The 22,665-nt window shown below is 42.8% G+C and overlaps 1 long non-coding RNA gene across 1 annotated transcript in view; it reads right to left on the bottom strand.

Annotated features, from left to right (window-relative positions):
- Window positions 1-5,600: 5,600 nt before the first annotated feature.
- LOC123845697 (uncharacterized) overlaps window positions 5,601-22,665 on the bottom strand; it is a 107,443-nt gene continuing 90,378 nt past the window's right edge. Inside the window, exon 5 of the long non-coding RNA XR_010406085.1 lies at window positions 5,601-5,881. This is a non-coding gene — a long non-coding RNA (uncharacterized LOC123845697). The remainder of the gene's footprint in view (window positions 5,882-22,665) is intronic.

Genomic DNA, 22,665 nt, shown 5'->3' with positions numbered 1-22,665 from the left:
AGGGATTAATCACACTAAGAACTAAGTCTAGAGGCAGGGGTCATTTAGTGTTGCCAAATTCTGAGGATGCTAGAGGTTGGCTGAGGGGATTTGGGGAAGGATCTGACTACATAATAATTTTTCAGCTTCTTTTAAAAAAATTTTAACTGAAGTATAGTTGGCATACAATATTATATTAGTTTCAGGTGTACAACATGGCAGTTTGACAATTATATACATTACAATAAGTTTACTTATCATCTGTTACCATACAAAGTTGTTACAATATTATTGATTATATTCCCTATGCTGTACTTTTCATGTCCATGATTTATTTTATAACTAGAAGTTTGTACCTTTTAGTCCCCTGCACCTATTTTACCACCCCCCCATCTCCTTCCCCCCTGACAACCACCTGTTTGTTCTCTGTATTTGAGTCTGTTTCTGGGTTTTTTGTTTGTTTGTTTGTGTGCCTGTTTGTTTTGTTTTTTAGATTCCTGTATAAGTGAAATCATATGGTATTTGTCTTTCTCTGTCTGACTTACTTCGTTAGCATATTATGGACCCTCTAGGTCCATCCATGTTGTTGCAAATGGCAAGATCTCATCCTTTTTCATGGCTGAGTAATATTTGTGTGTGTGTGCCACATCTTCTTAATCCATTCATCTATCGATGGACACTTAGGTTGCTTCCATATCTTGGCTATTGCAAATAGTGCTGCAATAAACATATAAGCATGTATCTTTTCAAATTATTGTTTTCATTTTCTTTGGATAAATACCCAGAAGTGGAATTGCTGGATCATAAGGCAGCTCTATTTTAAATTTTATTTTTTTTAAAGATTTTATTTATTTATTTGACAGAGAGAGACACAGCAAGAGAGGGAACACAGCAGGGGGAGTGGGAGAGGGAGAAGCAGGCTTTCCGTGGAGCAGGGAGCCTGACGCGGGGCTCGATCCCAGGACCCTGGGATCATGACCTGAGCCGAAGGCAGAGGCTTAATGACTAAGCCACCCAGGCGCCCCTATTTTTAATTTTTTGAGGAACCTCTATATGGTTTTCCACAGTGGCTGCACTAATTTACATCCCCACCAACAGTGCACATAATAATTTACTGACTACAGTCTTGCCTGATTCTTCTAGTCCTATCTTCTCCTACAGCCCTGAACTACCTCTGTAATAAGCTGAATAATGTTCCCCAAAGATATCAGGTCCTAATCCCTGGAACTTGTGAATGTTACCTTATTTTGAAAAAGGGTCTTTACAGATGTGATTAAGTTAAGGATCTTGAGATAAAGGGATTATCCTAAATTATCCAGGTGGGCCCTAAATGCAATCACATGTATCCTTATAAAAAGGAGGGCAGAGGACGATTATACACACACAGAAGGTAACGTGAAGACAGAGGCAGAAATTGCAGTGATGTGGCCACAAGCCAAGGAAGGAATGCCAGCAGCCACAGATGCTGGAAGAGACAAGGAATGGGTTTTCCCCTAGGACCTCTGGAGGGAGCATGGCCCTGCCCACATCTTGATTTTGGCCCAGTGATACCGATTTCAGACTTCTGGTCTCCAAAACTGTGAGAGAATAAATGTGTGTTGTTTTAAGCCATCAAGTTTGTGGTCATTTTTTTAAAAAAGATTTTATTTATTTATTTGAGAGAGAGCAAGAGTGAGAGCACAAGCAGGGGGAGAAGCAGAGGGAGAGGGAGAAGCAGGCTCCCCACTGAGCAGGGAGCCCAATGCGGGGCTCGATCCCAGAACCCCAGGATCATGATCCAAGCTGGAGGTAGATGCCCAACCCACTGAGCCACCCAGGCGCCCCCGTGGTCTTTTTTTAAAAGATTTATCTGAGACAGAGAGAGAGAGAGAGTGAGTGAGTGGGGTGAGGAGCAGAGGGAGAGGGACAAGCAGACTCTGTGCTGAGCACGGAGCCTGACTCAGGACTCATTCTCACAACCCTGGATCATGACCTGAGCTGAAATCAAGAGTCGGACACTCAAGCGACTGAGTCACCCAGGCGCCCCAGTTTGTGGTCATTTGTTACAACAGCCCCAAGAAACTAATATAACCAATAATCCTCACTGAGACCTTATGTTCCAGCTTTGAAGAAGACACTGAAGTCCTGTTTTAGTGTGTGGTTTTATCAGGCAAATGAGCATCTGAACTGCGATCCCGGATTTTCCTCGGTGACCGACATCAGCACGGAGCATCACTGGCATTGTGTGTGTCAAAAGGCACTTGGGGGCGCCTGGGTGGCTCAGTTGGTTAAGCGACTGCCTTCGGCTCAGGTCATGATCCTGGAGTCTCCGGATCGTGTCCCGCATCGGATCGAGTCCCGCATCGGATCGAGTCCCGCATCGGGCTCCCTGCTCGGCAGGGAGTCTGCTTCTCCCTCTGACCCTCCCCCGTCTCATATGCTCTCTCTCTCTTTCTCTCTCTCATAAATAAATAAAATCTTTTTTAAAAAATAAAAATAAATAAATATTAAAAAAAAAAGAGGCACTTGGTAAGTAAGCCACGTGTTCCTTTTTAGCTCTTGCCTGCCGCTGTTGCTGCTGCCTTGGGCTACCCCACCTGCACAACCATCCCATGACCTTGGAAAATCAAGAAAAGAGTCACTGTGCCCTACTGGATGAGAAATGCCTTATTTCAAATGTCATGGAGGCAGTGTGTAGAGGTCAACAATGTGGAACTGGAACCCTGTGTATGTTCTGTCTTAGGCTCATTGAACAAATGAACATTTTTTCCATGCCTTTTGGCTGCCTGGCACCTCTGCACAGCCTCGCTATGTTAGGATGATTTTGCACATTTTGTCTCCCAAGGCAGAAGGCAAAAACTTGCTTTCTTGCAGCTACGGTGTGGGTCTGCAATGATGCTCCTGGGAGAGAGTCTGCCTTGGAAGAGAGTGAAAGCAGAGGGATGGCACAGAATCCATTCTAGTGAGGGTGGCAGAGCCTGGAGAAGAGACTTCCACCCTTCAGCATAGCAGAGGCAGAGATCCTAGTGGCAGCATCCTATGCCCGGCATCGGTCATGTAAGTGGCAGTGCTCATGCCCAGCAGTGGGAACAGTCCAATAGCCCGGTTCAGGCATACAAACCTGATTCTCTCACCATCCTATAGATTCCGTGAGCCCTGTTACTATCCCTCAATAGATTCCTTTTTGTTTAACCAATCAGGACGGATGTTGTTGGCGACAAAGAGCCTGCCTGATGCGTCTGCCTCGTGGTTGGGTATTACCATCTTGCTGTGCGGTTGCTTCGGGCAGAGGACAGGCCTGTGAGACTGTGGGACTTGGTTTTCCCGATACCTACTTCTTGCAACCCAGCCTTCTGTAGTGTTATCAGGAGATAAGTGGTAGCTTCAGGCAGACGGGCATTTGGGATTTTGAGATACTGAGCAGATCAGCTCTTAAGGTTTGTGGGTTTCAGCAACGAGCAAAAAAGGGCAAGTCAGCCCTTGTGTTCATTTGCTGTGGCCCATCAGAATGCACTGTGGAAAATGAGAGCCTCACCCTATTCCACAGCCCCCTCAAAGGTGGCAGGACTTCTCCCAACATGTTATAGAAGGGCACCAGGGACACGGATCTCTTCAGCTGAACTGATTTCTCAGTATACACCATTTATGTCCTTCTTAGATGCTGCCTGAAGTCATGCTCTAGTTGTTTCATGGGTACCTAATAAGACTGAAAACTCCTCAAGAGTGGAACCCGATTTCTTCCTTCTTCTGGCTCTTTGTGGTGCCTGGCTCAGAGGCGAACACACGGGCCTCACGTGGAAGGTGCCACTGGCCCTAAGCAAGGTGGAGAAGCAGCCTTGACTTCACTCCTCTCAGTTCATTAGCACCCGCTGAAGAAAGAGGAAGTGATGGCGTTGGTGAGCGCAAGTTTCCTGCTGCTTTTGTATTCTCCGGTGGAGTGGTGAGGCTTTCCTGAGACCAGAGCTCTGGGGGGCAATCCCCCAGACTCTCTTTCACCCTCACACTGCCACAGAGAGCTGACTGTACCATTGGCTTCAAAATCTGTTGTGCAAGGGGCCAACTTTTTAACTGATGATCCATTCGCAACTAGTTGTTACAATCAAAAATATACTTAAAGCATTTACCAGGGTTTGTTCTCATGATCAACAATTTTGCACTTTTCATTTGTGTTTAGAATTCTGAAGAGCTCAAACAGATGGATTCATGGGAATTACTGGGTTTTCAGGGCCACCTGTTAGTCGCCAGTTCCTCACCTTCCTCTCACGACAGAGAGTCATTTCATTCCGTCATTTATAGAATAAATATAGTTGGAATTCCATAATTATATAGAGCTTCAACTATGTATGATACAATGGTATCTTCGTGCAGATTTGAAAATAGTACACTGTTTCAATTTATTTCACCCAGCTGGACCTCATTTTCCACCTCTCTAACAAAAGGAAAGTTAAATGCTTATTCCTATGAGAAGGTATTTTTGGTTTTACATTCTAGGAATCGTGTTAGCTTAAGCCCTGAATCGCCTGGCTTGTAGTGTAAGTGTCAGTTCGTTGCAAAGAGGTCTGGGTGTCCATCCCATTTCCTCCTGTATTGGAAGTAATTTTTATTCTTCTTGCTAGCCCTATTGTGGTGTTCTACCCCCCACCCCCCGCCCCATCCTGAACAATTCTATTTCTTTGTAGGGAGTGGCTTCCATGATAAAGCAATATATCATCCCACCAGAGAGGGTCTGGATTTATTTCTTTATTAGCTGGTGAGCCAAGAACATTATAATGCACAGGGTGAATATAATAAGAGCTGCGTGTGGGACTGTTAACCTGGCAGGGCCTCACACAAATGCAGTGAATTATTATTCCCGTCAGCCATGTGAAATGTAACTGCATCTACAGATAGTAACATGACCCTTTAACTCCATTTGGTTAAGATATTTACTTCTCTGCCCTGTCTTTAGCCGCCATTCGATCTTTCAGAATAGTGACTTTCAAGCTTTTTTGAGCTCAATCCACAACAATACATTTTATATCACACAGAAATATAAAACTGAACCATTTAACAAAATCATATTTACTCTCCCTACTTGTGATAAATGCTGATAATTTCTACTCTGTTCTAACTAATAAAAGAATTGACTGATATTCACTAAATTGATCAAGACTCTAGTGAGTCTCAAACCATGGTCTTTAAAAAACAGTTTTAGAATCTATCCCTCAGATAGCCAAATAACAAGTTAGGAGGATCTTCATTTCCTCAACTCCATTTTGCTATTTCTTCTGGGATTTACTTCCATATTTCTAAACAACATGAATATATTCCTATTTCATTTTTTCTTTTGCTTTTACGTATCATCTATTTTCTTCTCATGGAAAATGAGGACTTAGCTCCGTTTCAATGCACCTTCTTCAAATATTCACAAATTTCCTCTCCTCACCTCCCAATATATCATGAGTTTTTGATTAAGTCAACATTCATTGTTCATATTATCATGATTGTATATATGGGCCAGGGTCCCAGCAAGAAATAGATGGCACACTCAAATTGGGTAGTTTGAGAAGAATTTAATAAGGGACCATCTGTAAAAAGCAGGGACAGGGTATAGGAAAACCACTGGAGATAGGGCTGCTAGAACTGTGGGGGCTCTATTACCACTCCTAGGCTCCAAAGAACCTGGAGACCTAAAAGTGTATAGTGAGAGCCACCTGACAGTAGCTGCACCATTGTCAGGGCATGAGGCCAGCCTGAGATGACCATGATAGGAAGACAGAGAGAGAACCACATACCTTCAACTCAATCTCCTTCCTCCCTTTGATCTCCTGCTGAAGCTTCCCAGGGGAAGAACTCACCTGGAAGCCAGAGGGCATAGGAGCCTGTTGATGGAGTCCATAGAAGTGTGCCTCCTAGGCACAGAGCAGGTGAAGGGTGGATGAATCTGGAAGGCAAATTATATAACTAGTATTCACAGCCGAGCACATTTATTTATTTTAAAGATTTATTTATTTATTTGAGAGAGACAGAGAGAGAGAGAGCATGCGCAGGGGGAAGGGCAGAGGGAGAGGAAGAGGGAAAGAAGCAGACTCCCCGCAGAGCGCAGAGCCCAAGGGGGGGCTCGATCTCACCACCCCGAGATCATGACTTGAGCTGAAATCAAGAATCTGACACTTAACTGACTACAACACCTAGGCGTCCCTCAGCAGAGCACATTTAGTGTCCTCTATTTCCTTGAATAACTTATATTTTCTTGGAGTTAATAATTGGCTTTTTTTCTTAAAATTTTTTTTTTGGGTGTTTCTTATTTTTTTTGTTTTCTGAGAGAGAGAGCGCGTGCATGTGCACATGCATGCGTGTGCATGCGTCATCGGGTCAGGGGAGGCACAGAGGGAGAGAGAGAGAGAAAATCTTAAGCAGGCTCCATGCCCAGTGTGGAGCCCGAAAGGGGGCTCCATCTCACAACCCTGAGATCAGGACCTGAGCCGAAATCAAGAGTCAGACACTTAGCTAACTGAGCCACCCAGGCACCCTTCTCATGTTTTAAACCTATTTTTAATTTTTATCAAACTTATCCAAACTCCTAGATAGTCAATCAGTTCTACAGAGCTAATAAGGAAAAAAAAAAAAAAAGTCTTCTGCACCCCATCACCTCCATTTTCCACTCCCCAAAGGCAACCATTTGCTTCCCTCTTAGCTGTTTCTCTTGGTATTTCCTTTCACATCATTAAATAACATGTTCATAGTGATTACATTTGCTTTGTGCAGTGTAGGCATTGTCTACTGATGTCTCAGCTTGAAAAATGAAGATCTGTTGCTCTTACACTGATTTCCCCTCCTTGGTTACCACATATAACCACACTTTCCATTCCCCAAGCCTCCCAATAGAGATGTATCATAATTTGGCTAAACCAATATTCATTCTTTATATTATTATGATTATGTAAATGCAATTCCTGGCTAAGCTATGTAGTACTCCATGATTACTTTTCTTTGCTTGCTCAACTTTTTCATTTTCCTGGAATTACTAGCTGTCTGCTTTTCTCACTTGTGTCATTTCCTAGCCACTTACAATGAATTCATCCCCCAAATCTTCCCTCATTATCTAAATCTCCTGTCAGTATGTTCAAATTCATCAAGTATTTCATCAATTTTGTCTTCCTGAAGAACTCTTTCCTGGATATATCTGATCCGCTCCACTCTATATTGGTCGCTTTCTACTCCTGGAGCTCAGCTGCTGTCTTGTAGTATCCTTGATCCTCCTGTCACCTCTCTCTTGTTACATCCTGTTTCCTGGTTCCCATAGGTTTCTCTTTCTTGGTTCTACCCATTGTTTTCATGGAGGAGTTCCAGGAGCTTCTGAGAACGAGGTGCATGGGAGGTAAATTTTTTGAGATTTTGCAGGGCACTTCGGTGGCTCAGTCAGTTAAGTGTCTGCCTTTGGCTCAGGTCATGATCCTGGGGTCCTGGGATCAAGCCCTGTGTCAGGCTCCCTGCTTAGTGGGGAATCTGCTTCTCCCTCTCCATCTGCCCCCCACTCGTGCTCTCTCCCTCAAATAAATAAAAATCTAAAAAAAATTTTTTTGAGACTTTGCATATCTGGAAATGCCTTTAATCTATCCTCACATTAATTGATTGTTTTGCAGGTACAGAATTTTAGGTCAGAATTCATTTTCTTTGGCATTTTGAAGGCATTGCTCACTTCATTGTCTTCTAGGTTCCAAGTGTTGCTGTTGAGAAGTTCAGACCCATTCTGACACGTGATCCTATGTAACGAATTATTTTTCCCCTGAAATAATAAGGAAAATTTATTATCTCACATAACAAGAAGTCCAAAAGGAGAGAAGTTTCCAGATTGGTTAGCTCATCAATGGCCTAGGGTCTTTCCAGCTTTATGTTCTTCCAATCTCAGCTTGTAGGCCTTCCTAGGCCGTCTCCTCTCATGGTCATAAGATGGCTACCATAGGTCCAGGCATCACATCCAAACACTACAATATGCAGTAGCAGAGGGGAGCCAACTCTTTTTTTTGTGTCCTTTTTAAAGTGAAAAAATGTTTCCCCGAAATTCCTCACTGACTTCCCTTCTCATATCTTTGGCTAGAGCTGGCTTGGAAGACTGCCTTTAATTCAATCACTGACAAAGGGGAATAAGATCATCTTGATTGGCTTGGACCATCATGCTGGAGATATGATCCCTTTTCATGAGGAATAGATAATCTGAACAAAGTTAGGATTCTGTTAGCAGGTGGATGGCTGCTGGCTAGGCAACCAAGTTATAGCATGGAGTCTGGCACATAATACGCATTTAACATATGTTAAGCTATTGTTGTTATTAACTCTCTCTTTTTTTTTTAGAGAGGGAGAGAGAGGAGGGGAGAGAGAGAGGGAGAGAGAGAATCTTAAGCAGGCTCTACACCCAGCATGGAGCCAATGCGGGGCTTGATCTCACAACCCTGAGATCATGATCTGAGCTGAAATCAAGAGTTGGATGCTTAACCAACTAAGCCACCCAAATGCCCTGTTATTAACTCTTAATAGCTGTGTAAACTTATCCAAGTCACATACCTCCTAGACCTCCAATTTCCCCATCTATAAAATGGGGATAGGATTATGTGATTTGTTGGATGTTTATAAAATTAAGAGAGATTACATGTGTTAAGTCTTTGTGTTTAATAAATGATAGCTATTTATTTTAGTTGGATATGATTCCTGCCAGAGTACTTGGGCAGCACAATGAGGTATCCAACAAAGATTCCAGAGGTTGGCCCCAACCTGGTGTAACAAATTTTTTTTTTCTTGCAGCTTATAGGACCTTATCTTTGTCCCTTGTGTTCTAAAACCTCATGGCTATGTGCCTTGTTATAGCTGTGTTTTTTGCTCAGCCTTTGTGTTGGACACACAGTGAACCCTTTTGGTCTGGAAACTGATACCCTTCAAGTCAGAGAAACTTTCTTGAATTATTTCTTTGATGATTTCTGCCCTTCCATTTTCCATGTGTTCTTACTCTGGAACTCATTCATATGTTGACCTTCTTGAGACGCAGTGCTTTTATTATCTTTTAGCTCCTATTTTCCATCTCTTTGTCTTTTTGCTCCACATGCTAGGAGATTTCCTCAACTTTAGCTTCTAGTCCTCCTAATGAGTTTTTCATTTCTGCTATCTTATTTTTAATTTCCAAGGATTTTTTCCTATTCTCTAAATGTTTCCTTTTCATTGACTTCCTTTTTATTTGGTTGCAATATCTTATTTTTCAGAAAATATTAAATATCAAAGATGATATCTCTCAGCATAGTCTCTATTTTTCCAGGTTCTTTTTTTCCTCAATCTTTGGCCTCTGTCTTGTGCCTTAGAGAGTTTCTTGAGATGTCTGGAAGTCCCAGGCTATCCTGCTCACATTTAAGATTATAACCTAAAAGCCTGGTTGGAAGAGAGGGTTACTGATTATAAATTTCACTATAATCTAGCTAGGCCCTTATATTGATACCAGGATATTTAGTTCTTTTGTCTTGGGCTGTCATATTCTCAGAGAAGCTTCCAATCCCATCTGGAAAATATATATCTAACTTTCAGTGAAGGTCATTTGGGAGAAGAGGGCTGAGGTCCTGGTGTTCAGTGAGTAAGCCTTTGCTTAATCCCTATTTTCAATACAGGATCCCACCGTCAACAGTGCTTAATGTCCCCCAGACCGGAGACCCTCTACCCTCCAGAGAATACACCTCAGTATTCAGCTAGAGTAGCGGGAAGCAGCAGTTGTCCTGCTGAGGATGGAGATCTGGGTTTAAACTTCCTTCTACTACCAACACTGCCTGTTACTATGTCATTGTCTCTCAGCTCTAAACCCAACCTTTCTGCGCTGAGCTTTGCAACACTGATGTTGAGATTCTTCAAACCACAGTGATTCTGCCAGCTATTCCTTGTTAGACTCTGCCCACTTTAGTCAATAGAGGGAACCCGGAAGGCTGGGGAAAGAAGGATCAAGCTACTTCCTATTGTCTTCCTACTGCTGTGAGCAGCCCCCCAGCAACGCTTCTTTGCTCCAGCAAGGGTTCCTTCCTGCAGCAACAGTTTAAGTCAGTTTGCAGTTTTTCTGACACTCACAGAACCAGCCTCATCATGGCCCCCCACTCCCTGGCCCCCGCACCAGAGACACCAGCACTGGCTGAGCAGCAATCGCTCCTCGGGGATTTGGGTCCCAGCCTCATGGGCTCCTCCTTCAAGCTTGTAGGTTCTAATAATTCCATCCACCCCCTGCCCGACCCCCCAGCAGCCTGCTTCCTATAGTTACTGCCTCCGTGATACCTTAGAGTTCAACTTTATGCCTAGTTAACAATTCTTTATATTAAATTCTATCTGTTCAAATAACGGGTGGGGTTTTTCTGTCTCCTGACCAGATCCTGACTGTTACACATACTTGCAATGAAACCTCTTGTTTCCCAGCCCCACTTATACCCCACTTTCAGAGGTATGGGTCACCTCCAAATCCTGAGCCATTCTGGAGTTTCACATCAGAAATTATCTTGCTTCTTGGTCTCCCTAACCCCCTTGAGAAATTTAGGAGTCAGCCTCTTCTGGTCTGCTGGATCAGTAATGACTTGTCCATCTGCTTTCTTGCTTCTGAGATTTTGTTGTTTTCTCTCCCAATCTCTTTGTCCCTGTAGGGTTTTGCTTTCTTGAATATTTTGTTTATTGTTATAATGGAATTTGGGAAAGGAAACTCATTATTTTTTAAAAAAAATAAGAACAAGAGGCTAATTTTTAAAAGGATGACAACAAACTGAGAAAAAATGTTGCCACAGGTCAGGATGGTCGTCTCTACTGCGGGGGACGAGAGTGGAGCGGGATCCAGGAGGAGGTAGATTTGATCATATTCAAATCCTATATATGAATTTCAACCATTTTGTGCATGATAAATTTCACAAATTCTGAAAAAAGGCCAACTTTGGTGTACAACTATATCAGTTAGCATGTATTCAACTGCATAGAATAGAAACTTGACCACAAAAGTTTAACTAAACAGGAGTATATTTTTCTTCCACAATGAAGAAGTTTAGGGGAAGGCAGTCCAGGATTAGTATCATGATTCCATAGTGTCATGGCCAACCAGGCTCCTCCTAGCTTTGGGCACAATCATGCTTGGCTTTTGTCTTTATGCTTCTTAGATGGCTTCTTTACCTCTGATTATCACATCCATATTCCAGGAAGAATGGCAAAGGACAAAGGGCAAAAAGCCAAAGAGACAAGTGAGCTGAGTTGGCCCCCCTTTTAAAAAGTTTTCCTTGTGCACCTGAAACTAACATAATGTTATACGTCAATTTTTAAAAATAAAGTTTTTTAAAAAGTGGAACCAGAATATGTTTAAATCATGATTAAAATCTATTTATGGTAAAATTAGAAGTAAGAACTAGGGGCGCCTGGCTGGCTCCATCGGTAGAGCATGCGACTCTTGATCTTGGGGTTGTGAGTTCAAGCCCCCCGTTGTGTGTAGAGATTACTTAAAAATAAAATCTTCAGGGACACCTGGCTGGTTTAGTCGGTAGAGCATGTGACTCTTAATCTTGGGGTCATGAGTTCAAGCCCCACGTTGGGTGTAGAGAATACTTAAAAATAAAATCTTAAACAAGCAACTAAAATCAAGGGAAAAGTATATGAAAAAAATGAGACTATGTTGTGCTTAATTAAATAAGTTCACATTTATGGATACCTAAAATGGCATACCAGTCCCTTGGCACTATTTCCAAAATGTTCTTGCTCTCAGGTTATTTACTGTGAAGTGTCCACATTATAAAATGAAATGTGTGTAATTGTTTCACAAAGTATGCTGGGCCCCATGTGCCTTGGCTCTGTGCTGTAAATACAGAGCAAAGGCACTGTGTTCACCAATATTAAGTCACCTGTGGGGAAAATGTGATCTTACCTATTTATTGTCAGATTTAAAAGTTATGTCATAAACACTTGCAAAATTTACATATATGTCTGCGTTCATGTATGCCCATGAAAACTGGGTAACTGAGTTCCAAACAGTCCAATTTTCTTATAAACCCAGATCTCTGTAGTGCATACTCTCTCTATGAGCGTTACTGGGAAGCAAATATAAGATACATATATATTTTGGTGCTCTTTTGAAGTGTTAAAAAAAAAAAAATTCCTGAACAATCCAAGCAGCAACCCAAGCTACTTCTCATTGTCTCAGACTTTGTCACAGGATTCCCCAAAGAAGTCTGGAAAGGTGATGTTTTTACCTGGGGACATCATCCCCTTGAACAAAACCAGAGCTGCGTGAGGAAGGAGGATTTGTGAAGGGAATTCTTTGTAGGCTACTGCCAAGCTGAGTAGCTCCTCCTCTGCCCAGGGGGAGGGAAAATGGATACTTCACAGGCAACTGACAGTATCTGCCACAGTTGCCATAAAGATTAAAATAGACAATACTGGGCGCCTGGGTGGCTCAGATGGTTAAGCGTCTGCCTTCAGCTCAGGTCATGGTCCCAGGGTCCTGGGATCGAGCCCCACATCGGGCTTCTGGCTCAGCGAGGAGCCTGCTTCTCCCTCTCCCTCTGCCTCTCTCCCTGCTCGTGCTTTCTCTCTCTCTCTCTGTATCTCTGTGTCTCAAATGAATAAATAAAATCCTAGCTCCTAGCACAATGTCTGGTACATTGGGATCATCCAATAAGTCTCAACCTCTTAAGAAACTATCTCCAGTTATCTAGCCCATTAAAGAGACAAAAATGGAAAGAACCAAATAATGTCAGTAATGCTAAACATAAAAAACATTGTTGCTTGTTCTTTAATACTTAGGGTTTGTTTTTTTTTTTTCTTTTCCTAGTTTAAGGCTGCACATTGGAAAAGTGTAACTTCTCCTGTAGGGGAAGTCTAATCCATAAACTGTATAGTCAACTTGGTATGAGGGGAAACGTATTGTGCGTAGCCTAGCTTTGCTGTAGTCTACTTATGGTTTTCTTTTAGCTCGATCTCCAATCTGGCGAAATGAATTCTCTCCACTCTTTCATCCTTTTTTTTTTTTTGGCCACCTATTTACTCTATTTCTAGTACTTCATTTGTCTCTTCCTGCGCTAGAACCCTGTGTTCTCTCCCCTATGATTGGTATCTGTTTCACTACGTCATCTAATAAGTCAGTATTAATAATGTTATAAAGAACAACATGGTACTAAAATGTTACTGGTTTGGGTTAGAATGCTTTTGGTTGCAAGGAGAGAATGCCTGGCTAAAAGTGGCTTTAAAATAATGGCCTTTATTGGGGCGCCTGGGTGGCTCACTTGGTTGCCTTCAGCTCTGGTTGTGATCCCAGGGTCCTGAGATCTAGCCCCACATCAGGCTCCCTGCTCAGTGGGGAGCCTGCTTCTCCTTCTCCTGCTCCCCCTGCATGTGCTCTCTCTCTCTCTCTGTCAAATAAATACATAAAATCTTAAAAAAAATAAAATAATTACATTTATTAATTCATATAGTATGTCTGGGGATAGGTGGTTCCAGAGTTGTCTAATTTACTGGCAGAACATTATCAAGGATTTGGTATTTTGTTTTGTTTTGTTTTTTTCTTACTGTTTCCTGTGTTTAGGATGCTGGGGTTTTTTAAAAAAGCTTTTATTTTAATTCCAGTTAACATACAGTGTTATATTAGTTTCAGGTGTGCAATATAAAGATTTAACACTTCCATACATCACCCGGTACTCATCACAGCAAGTGCCCTCCTTAATCCCCATTGCCTATTTCACCCTTTCCCACCCACCTCCCCTCTGGTAACCATCAGTTTGTTCTCTATAGTTAAGAGTCTGTTTCCTGGCTTCATTCTCTCTCTTTTTTTTCCTTTGCTCATTTGTTTTGTTTCTTAAATTCCACATATGAGTGAAATCATATGGTATTTGTCTTTCTCTGACGGACTTATTTTGCTTAGCACAATACTCTCTAGTTCCATCCATGTTGTTGCAAAATCAAGATTTCATTTTTTTTTATGGCTGAATAGTATCCCATTGTATATATATACACCACATTGTCTTTATGGGATGCCGGGTTTTACTTTCATGTTTGTGCCTCATGATCATAAGGTGGCTGCAGCAGCTTCAGGTATCATATCCTCACAAAATAGCACTGGGAGGGGGAACAAAAAAAGGCGACTGGGGGAGGGGAATGTTTCCTGTCTTGTGTTCCTTTCCAAGAGTGAGCAAAACCTTCCCGAATTCCCCCCAGCAGATATCCCCTCAGATTTCACTGGCCAAATTTGGATCAGATGTTCATGCCTAAGCCCATCACAAGACAAAAGGAATGAAGTCACCCTACCTGTCTGGGAGTGGGAGGGAATACTTTCCCTGAGCACATGGTCATGAAGGAGATTCTAGAAGGAAAAATGGGTTTGGGTAGGTAACCAACAGTGTCAGCTATATTTGGTAATTCTGAACTATTGCAGAATAAATCTGGAATCAGAGCACCTGGCCTGGGGTTCCAGTGTCCTCTTGTAGTACCTGTGTAACTTCAGGCAGGGCAGGTCACCTCACCAAATTAAGGAAACAGATCTGAATTCTCTTTATAAACTCCAAGCACTATGTGAATGTGGTAAGTCATTGTTATGGATGGATTTCTTACATAACAAGATATTAAAATGGGATCATCCTGATGCTATTTTGTACCAACAGAAGAGATATAATGCTCCAAAATCAGTGTGGACAGGTGCACAGAGGCAGACTTTACAAGAAACTCTAAGACTCTCAAATGCCCTCAACAATTTTGATTATAAAGGCATCAAGAGAGGGGAGAGGGAAGGAGGATTTGTGAAGAGGATTTGTTGGAGAAGTCTCTTGTCATTCTATGAGTATCCTCCCCCCTGCCCCTGGGATGGGGGGAAGGGGAGAGATGCCCTCTAACCTCCAGCCTCATGAGAGAGGGCATTAAGGGGACCCCTAACAAGAGGTTGCTGTATGTTCCCTGTAGTTGGGGAAGCAGAACTGGAGCATGAGTTAAGACAGCCTGTGGCAGCGGGAGAGAGGGGTTATGCTGGAATTAGCCAGCACTCCCACGTGTGGGAGCCAGGGGCGGGGGGTGGGGAGGAGAGGCTGTCTGGAGCCTTTTTTTGTTAACCTTTTTTGAAATATATGATAATGTATTAAAATGTGCCAAAATAGCAGGTTTACAGATTGATGAATTTTCATTAACTGAACATCCCCATGAAACCAGAACATTAATTACCAGCATCTTATAATGTCCCTGTGTGCCCTTTCAGTCACCACTACCTCCCAGAGATAACTGCTATCTTAACCTCTGATAGCATAGATTAGTTTTGCCTCTTTTTGTTCTTTTTTTTTTTTTTTTTCAGAGAGGGGGTAGGGGTAGAGGGAGAGAGAGAATCTTAAGCAGGCTCCATGCCCAGCACAGAGCCCGACATAGGGCTCGATCCCACCACCCTGAGATCATGACCTGAGCCAAAACCAAGAATCGGATGCTTAACCAACTGAGCCACCCAGGTGCCCCCTCTTTTTGTTCTTTATATGAATGGAATCATACAGTATGGACACTTTAGTGTCTGGTTTCATTTGCTCAAGATCATATTTATGAGATTCATCATATTGTTGTATTGTTGTATGTAGTTGTAGTTTATTCTCACTGTTGTATAGCATCCCATTGTGTAAATATTCCACACTTTACTTATCCATTCTACAGCTGATAAGCATTTTAGTAGTTTCCAATTTGGAGCTATTATGAATAGCTACGGACACTCCAGCACACGTCCTTTAGTAAACATATGTACCCATTTCTCTTGTGGATATACCTAGGAGTGGAGTTTCAGGGTCAAAGGGGTGGTATTTGCCAAATCTGGAGCAGTTTGAAGTCTTGCCCAAGAAGATTTCTTGGATAGAGTGTGGATTCAACAATGAGGGTCTGCATAGAGCACCCCTGCCCCCAGCTTCTCACCTCAGTCCCAGAACCAGGGGCTAAAAGGGGATGCCAGTTGGAAAAACAGTGTATGGTGCCCATCATAAGGGCTGCAGTCAGAGGGACCCAGAAAAGGAGCCTCCCATGAGCCCCATGGAGGAAGCTGTGTGCCCCAAAACACAGCCCAGCCTCCAGAAACTTTCAAATCTAGCACAGCATTGGTCCTGTCTCAACATGGGTGTTGTAAAGGGCTGGTGTAGAAGAGGCTAGCATTGGGCTCCAGTTTCTGGACACCCGGTTTTCATCTGAACAATTCCATTATGTAGCTCTGTAACCTCAGGAAGGTCATTTTCCCTCTCCAGGCCTCACTTTTCTCATCTTTCTGATGTGTGGCTCCATTCTGCTCTGAATTTTCAATAATTGCTTATGTTCTAAGCACCTTGAGAACAGGGACCACATCTCTTTCTTCCGTATTCCTAGACAGCATCCAAGGCTAGAGCTCTACACACTTAGGTCATTGGACAACAAATGTATTGCAATTTCATTTTCTAATGAAAAAATCTGCTTTTATGAGTCCAGTGATGCATATAACAAGGATTAAATTGGTGCATTAAAATTAACAACATGGTGTGTGTACCTGTCCAAATACAGATGTTACATTGCGTACTGACTTTATGGAAAAATCTATTTCCATTCTTTTCACACAACCAATCTTCTCTAAAAGAACAGAGCAAAGACTGTCTATGCATTGTAAATTTATTGACTATTTTATCCAAGGACATTGGGTAATTAGTAGATTCCAGCACAGACCCAACGAATTCTTCTCTTCATCTGGGAACATGTTTTATCACTTGCTACTGTCTTATTTCTAATGCTTAGCATTTAAAGGTTATATTAAAAAAAAAAAAAAAGCCTCCAGACATTATGTAGTCACTGTCTGGAACAGCATTATATTTCAACAGGATATTATCACTCAGGCAAGGAGGAATCATTTTTCCATTGTGCAGTATTATTCAAGCAATTAGAATTCACATTGTGTGGCAAACTGTCAGGTCTCCTCACTGGAGTCTGTTAACATACTGTTCATATTTAACAGACAGAAAAAGGCTTTTTCAGTAGAAGCATGGGCAGTCGGCAGCTGGGCAGGTGAGCCATGATGTAATTTTGTTTCCCAGGAAATTCTTTTGGAGTTCTCCTGAAGATCCCTGTCTTACTTCACCAATCAGCAACCTTCCTTCCTTGGATTTATCCCCTTTAGCCACGGAAAACTTAGCTTTGCCCCTTAGGGCTTTAGAGGGAACTGACAACTTAAAAATTGGTGTCGTTCCAAAAGTTTGTTGGAAAATCTGTTGTTGAATTCAGAACAGATTTTCCTCAGTTCGTTAGGAATGACTTTGGTTCCCAAGCAGGCCCCTCGGGGCCATGTCACCCCTAACAAAGTGGGACTCTGGTATCAATGATGATCAGGAAGCCAGTTGTTGGGTAGAGTGTTATTTCCCAGTGAAAATGCACTCTAATTTCCAACTTGGGAGAACAGGAACACAGCTTGCCTTCTCTACTCCCTACTCCACTCTGCAGTCAGAAGTGGGGGTTCCTACAGCTTGGGGGATTGGAGTGCACCAGGCAGGAAAAGGAGTTGGAATATGGCCAGAAGGCTGTGAGCAGAGGCAGAGGCTTCCCAGCAGTGACAGAAAGAAGAAGGGAAAAGGAGCGGGGGTGGGCCCGGCAGTGATGCAGCAGCGGAGATGGGAGTATTTATAGTTTCAGCAGCAATTGACAGGGAGGTCCCTGGACACAAGGGTGAATTTGCTCATGGGATACTGGTAACTTGGGTGGTCATAACTGAGAGATGGTCCCAATCAATGCACAAGTCTGTGGTTTGACTTTATACTCAAGCCTCCTAAAACCTAATCTTTCTTTCTGCCTTTAAAAAATCATCATGGAATATCTCAGAAACACAAAAGGTATACAGGCGAATCTAACAAACACCCAGCTTAATGTATAAAACATTTCAGATATAGTTGGAGCCCTCTTGTGTACCCCTTCTCACTTTCATTCTCTCCACCCTTGAGACAACCACAAATTGGATGTTATCATTTCTGTGTGTATTTTTATATTTTTATTACATATATATCACACATATACATACATATCATAAATCCTATGTAAGTTATATCCTATTATAAATCATTAGGGATATATATTTAAACTAAATGATTTATAATTTTTTAAAAAGATTTTATTTATTTATTCTCTTTGAGAGAGAGAAAGTGGGAGAAGGGGCAGAGAGAGAGAGAATCTCAGGCAGACTCCATGTTGAGTGTGGAGCCTGACACGGGGCTCAACCTCATGACCCTGAGATCATGACCTGAGCAGAAATCAAAAGTCCAACGCAACCAACTGAGCCACCCAGGCATCCCTGATTTATAATATTTTCGCATATTTTAACATTTTATAAATAGTAGCAGACCTCTATGTATCCTTCTGCAATTTGCTATTTCTTTCCAACATTATGGTTTTTTTTAAAGATTTTATTTATTTGAGAGAGAGAACGAGTCGGGGGGGAGGAGCAGAGGGAGAGGGAGAAGCAGTCTCCCCACTGAGCAGGGAGCCTGACAAAGGGCTCTATCCCAGGACTCTGGGATCATGACCTGAGCCAAAGGCAGACGCTAAACTGATTGAGCCACCCAGGCGCCCCATCCTTCCAACATTATGTTTTAAAAATGAGTCCATGTTGATAGTGTGGCTCTGGGTCATCTAATTTAACTCTTGCATAGTATTCCATTTTATGAACAGACACACCTTTTCTACCAGCCAAATGCAGAACCCAGGAATGCACTCATTCCTCTTTCCTGCCTCACATACCATATCAGAATCTTAGTTCACAACCAAAGCAACACCCCTTTCTAAAGGCCAAATCGTCCAGGTCCCTCATCCAAGTCTTCCTTCCCTGGCCTCGGGGGAAGCTTTGTTGGAAATGGCAGGCTGCCTGGTGAGTATGGATTCAGAACATCTTCTGACCTTGAGAGAAGGAGTTTGCCTTTGCCATGGGATAAGTACTTGAAGAACTGCCTCTACTTCTGGTGGCAGAATGACTCATGTACTTGGAATTCCCTACCTCTTTCCCCTGGATGAAATCCAAGCCATGCTGTCAAAATATAATTAGTTCACTCTTTAAAAGGGAAAAGGAATCCTCAGAATTAAAAATAACAGAATCATACAATGCAAGAACTAGAAGAGTAACTTATCCCTCCCTCCTTCTCCAAGACCTCAGTATGGGTCAAGAGATATTTAGGCATTAGCCAAGCCAACCATCTAAGGAGGTTTCAAGACAGCAGTTATTTGAGGCCTTTCTAAATGGGGCAGGGTGGGTGAACACTTCACAAGAAGAAGCAGAGAGCCAGAATGGATGAGCATCACTCTTGGTCATTAATCAGTGGCATTTAGAGTCATCTCCCAGCTCAGCTCAAGTCAGGGAACCTCCTGGCAAAAGGCTCTAATCCAGGATTTTTGGCACTTGTGTTAAGCATTCCTTGAGAATGGTCTGGCCAGTCAAGTGCTGGCATAGCCACATTGTTCTTAGCAGTATCTCTGAAGTAGGAAAAGGGCTTCTTCAAATTCTTTTTTTTTTTTTTTTTAAGGTTAATCCTTTTATTTATTTATTTTTAAATCAGAGAGAGAGTGAGTACAAGCAGGGGGAGTGGCAGGCAGAGGGAGAAGCAGGCTCCCCGCTGAGCAAGGAGTCTGATGTGGGGCTCGATCCCAGGACCTTAGGATCATGACCTGAGCTGAAGGCAGCCACTTAACTGGCTGAGCCACCCAGGCATCCCACTTCCTCAAATTCTAACCAATGGCTTTGACTGTGTGGAGGCTGCTAATTCACCCCAGCTGGCTGCTTTCCCTATCACTCCTCTATCCTACTGGCAGAACCTGGAAAGGAAGCCCAGAAGGTTAAAGCTGACATGAACACTAGAGATGTTCCAGCTCAACACCTGATTTACCAAGTTACTAATTTAATAAATAGGTGCCAAGTGTCTAGGGTGTGCCAGACTCTGTGGTGATGCAGTGATGATCAAAACCAGATGTAGATTCTGCCCTCTTGGTCACATTATAGGGGGTAGGGGCAGCGGGGGTGACCAATATTAATCAAGCAATCAATGAATGTAAAATACGCCGTGCTGTGAGCCAGGCTTAGGGAGCTGAGAGGGCTTCCTTAAAGAGGTGATGCTTGGGGGCGCCTGGGTGGCTCAGTCGTTAAGCGTCTGCCTTCGGCTCAGGTCATGATCCCAGGGTCCTGGGATCGAGTCCCACATTGGGCTCCCTGCTCGGCGGGAAGCCTGCTTCTTCCTCTCCCACTCTCCCTGCTTGTGTTCCTGGTCTCGCTCTCTCTCTCTCTGTCAAATAAATAAATAAAATCTTAAAAAAAAAAAAAAAGAGGTGATGCTTGGGCTGAGATGTGAAGCATGAGTAAGTGTTAATAAGGCAAAGACAGGAGAAAGAGCTTTGCAGGGAGAGGGTAGCAGCAAGGGGTAAGATGGTGCATAGCAAATAAAGAAGGCCATATGGCCTTTTATAGCAAGTAAAGAGAGCAGAGAAGGGGAGATAAAGCAGGGAAGCAGGGGCCACACCACATGGCACCTTGAGGCCCATGTTAAATTTTCTGGCATTTATCCTAAAAGCAATGGGAAGCCACTGGGGGGCTCAAATGGGGCACAGACATAATTGAAATAGAATTTTCAAAAAGATCATTTTGACTGCTATATGGAAAACCAACTGGAGAGGGGCCAATTGGGAAATTATTTTAGGTTAGAAATATTGGTGGCTTGGGCTAGGGTAGTGCTGGTAAAGGGAAGGGGACAGATTGGAGAGATATTTAGGAAGTTAAATCAACATGATGTGGTGATGATTTAAATACAGGGATGACAGGGAGGTGGGTGTCAAGGAGAGTTCACTGGTTTCTTCAGTGGGTGGTGCTGCTGAATGAGAGGGAGACCACTGAAAGAGGACCAGAGTTGTGATAGACGAATGAGTGTTGACCTTCAGGTGCCTTTGTGATATCCAAGAAGAGCTATCCAGCAGACCACTGACTATATATGGGTCCAGGACTGAGAGGAGATGTATGAACTGGAGATTTATATATCCTTGAGTCATCTGCAAAAAGGCAGTGATTCAGTCAGGGCTCCAAACGGAAACAGATGGCACAATCAAATCAGGAGAATTCAGTGAGAATTAATAACAGGACTGTGTTAGGTTTCTGCTGTATAACAAACAGCACCATAACCTCAGTGGCTTAATAGAGCAAACGTTTTATTTCTAGCTCACAGGTCTGTGGACTGATTATAGTTCAGCCAATTCAGGCTAGGCTCAGCTGGGCCAGGCTGACTCCAGACTTCAAGTCCTATTCATGTCTGCTCCACAAGCCTGGACTCCTCAGGGAATGGTGCCATATCAAAGACTCAGAGCTGGCCTCTGCTGTTGGTTGGTCAGGCATCCAGTAGTGGACTTGGTGAGAGAAGTTTGTCATGGATGCTATGACTCTGAGTTCACAGGATCACTGAGGGAGCACCAGGGTAGCTGGAGGAAGAGGCTGACTGACAACCAGGGAGAGGTTGTCTGGTCCACCTAATTACTGAGAACCTCCTCTGCAATAGATGCCCCCTGGTGGGCATTTACATGGGCACAATAACTTTCATATTTTGGGCTTAGTTCCAGAGGTCCACCCACATGGACGCCCTCAAGATGTCCTGTCACCAATTTTTCAATCTTGTTCTTTCCAAATCCCTGATCAGTTGGATAACCCAACTGTCATTGCCCATGAGGCAGTGTGAATCCAGTCCTCTGGCTGTCTCGGTCCCCAAAAAAGTAAACAACCAAATGTTCTGCCTCTTGAAAGGATTTTTCCTTCAGCAACATTTTCAGGGCTACTTCTGAATGGGGCTATAGTGCAATAGTCATCCACTTTTGGCTGGTGCCTGCATACCATGTAAACCCATTAGGGAAGCAGGTCCAAGCTTTTTCCTTCTCTGATAACGGGTCATTGGGAATGGAGGCCATGAGGCCACAGGTATAACTGAATGTGAGGCAGAGTAGCAGTAAGAATAGGTACCCTAAGAGTCTGAGCCACCTAGTTGGGTAGTTTTCTCTTGCTTTCCTGACATGCTTGGGCCTGGTTTCATATATTTAAATTCTGTTTTATAAGGGAAAATCGCCATGCATGTCCAAGTTTATGGTTTGGTAGATCAGGTAACACTCAGATCATAATGGGCATTTTAAAAAAAACATTAAGTGTACATGTAAAGTTTTATTGACTGCTATTACATGACCTACAAAAATAGACATGCAGCTTTTTTTGCTCTGTTAATATCATATATCAAAGTAACAAATTCCTGCACACTGAACCACCCTTGCATTCTCAGTATAAACCCCATTTGGTGGCAGTAATTTATTCTTTTAATAGGATGCTGAATTTTGCTTGCCAATATTTTATTTCAAATTTTTACATTGATATTCATGGATGAGATTGGTCTACAGTTGTGTTTTCTGTGTTATTTTTCCTAGGTTTGATTTCAATGTTATCTTGGCTTAAGAGAATTGTATTTCCTTCTTTGTCTATGGTTTGGAACTCTAAAAGCATTAGAATGATCTGTTCCTTAGAGATTTGCTAGCATTCACTTCTGAAACCATCTGGACCTGCTGTTTTGTGAAACTTTACCATCACTACCAGTTCTGCCGAGTCTCTTTGAGTCAGCCCATCCGACTGGTCAGGAAAGTTTTCTTTAACAGACCAAACTACTGGCAGACAGGCCCTTTAGTTCAGTGATTCTCAATGTGTGGCCTAGAATCACCTGGGAC

The sequence above is a fragment of the Mirounga angustirostris genome, unplaced genomic scaffold, assembly GCF_029215605.1.
Source record: "Mirounga angustirostris isolate CCGP_5_RB_7025 unplaced genomic scaffold, mMirAng1.0.hap1 SCAF_11, whole genome shotgun sequence".
In the NCBI taxonomy this organism is placed as follows: Eukaryota; Metazoa; Chordata; class Mammalia; order Carnivora; family Phocidae; genus Mirounga; species Mirounga angustirostris.
This window is presented reverse-complemented; position numbering and strand designations above follow the sequence as displayed.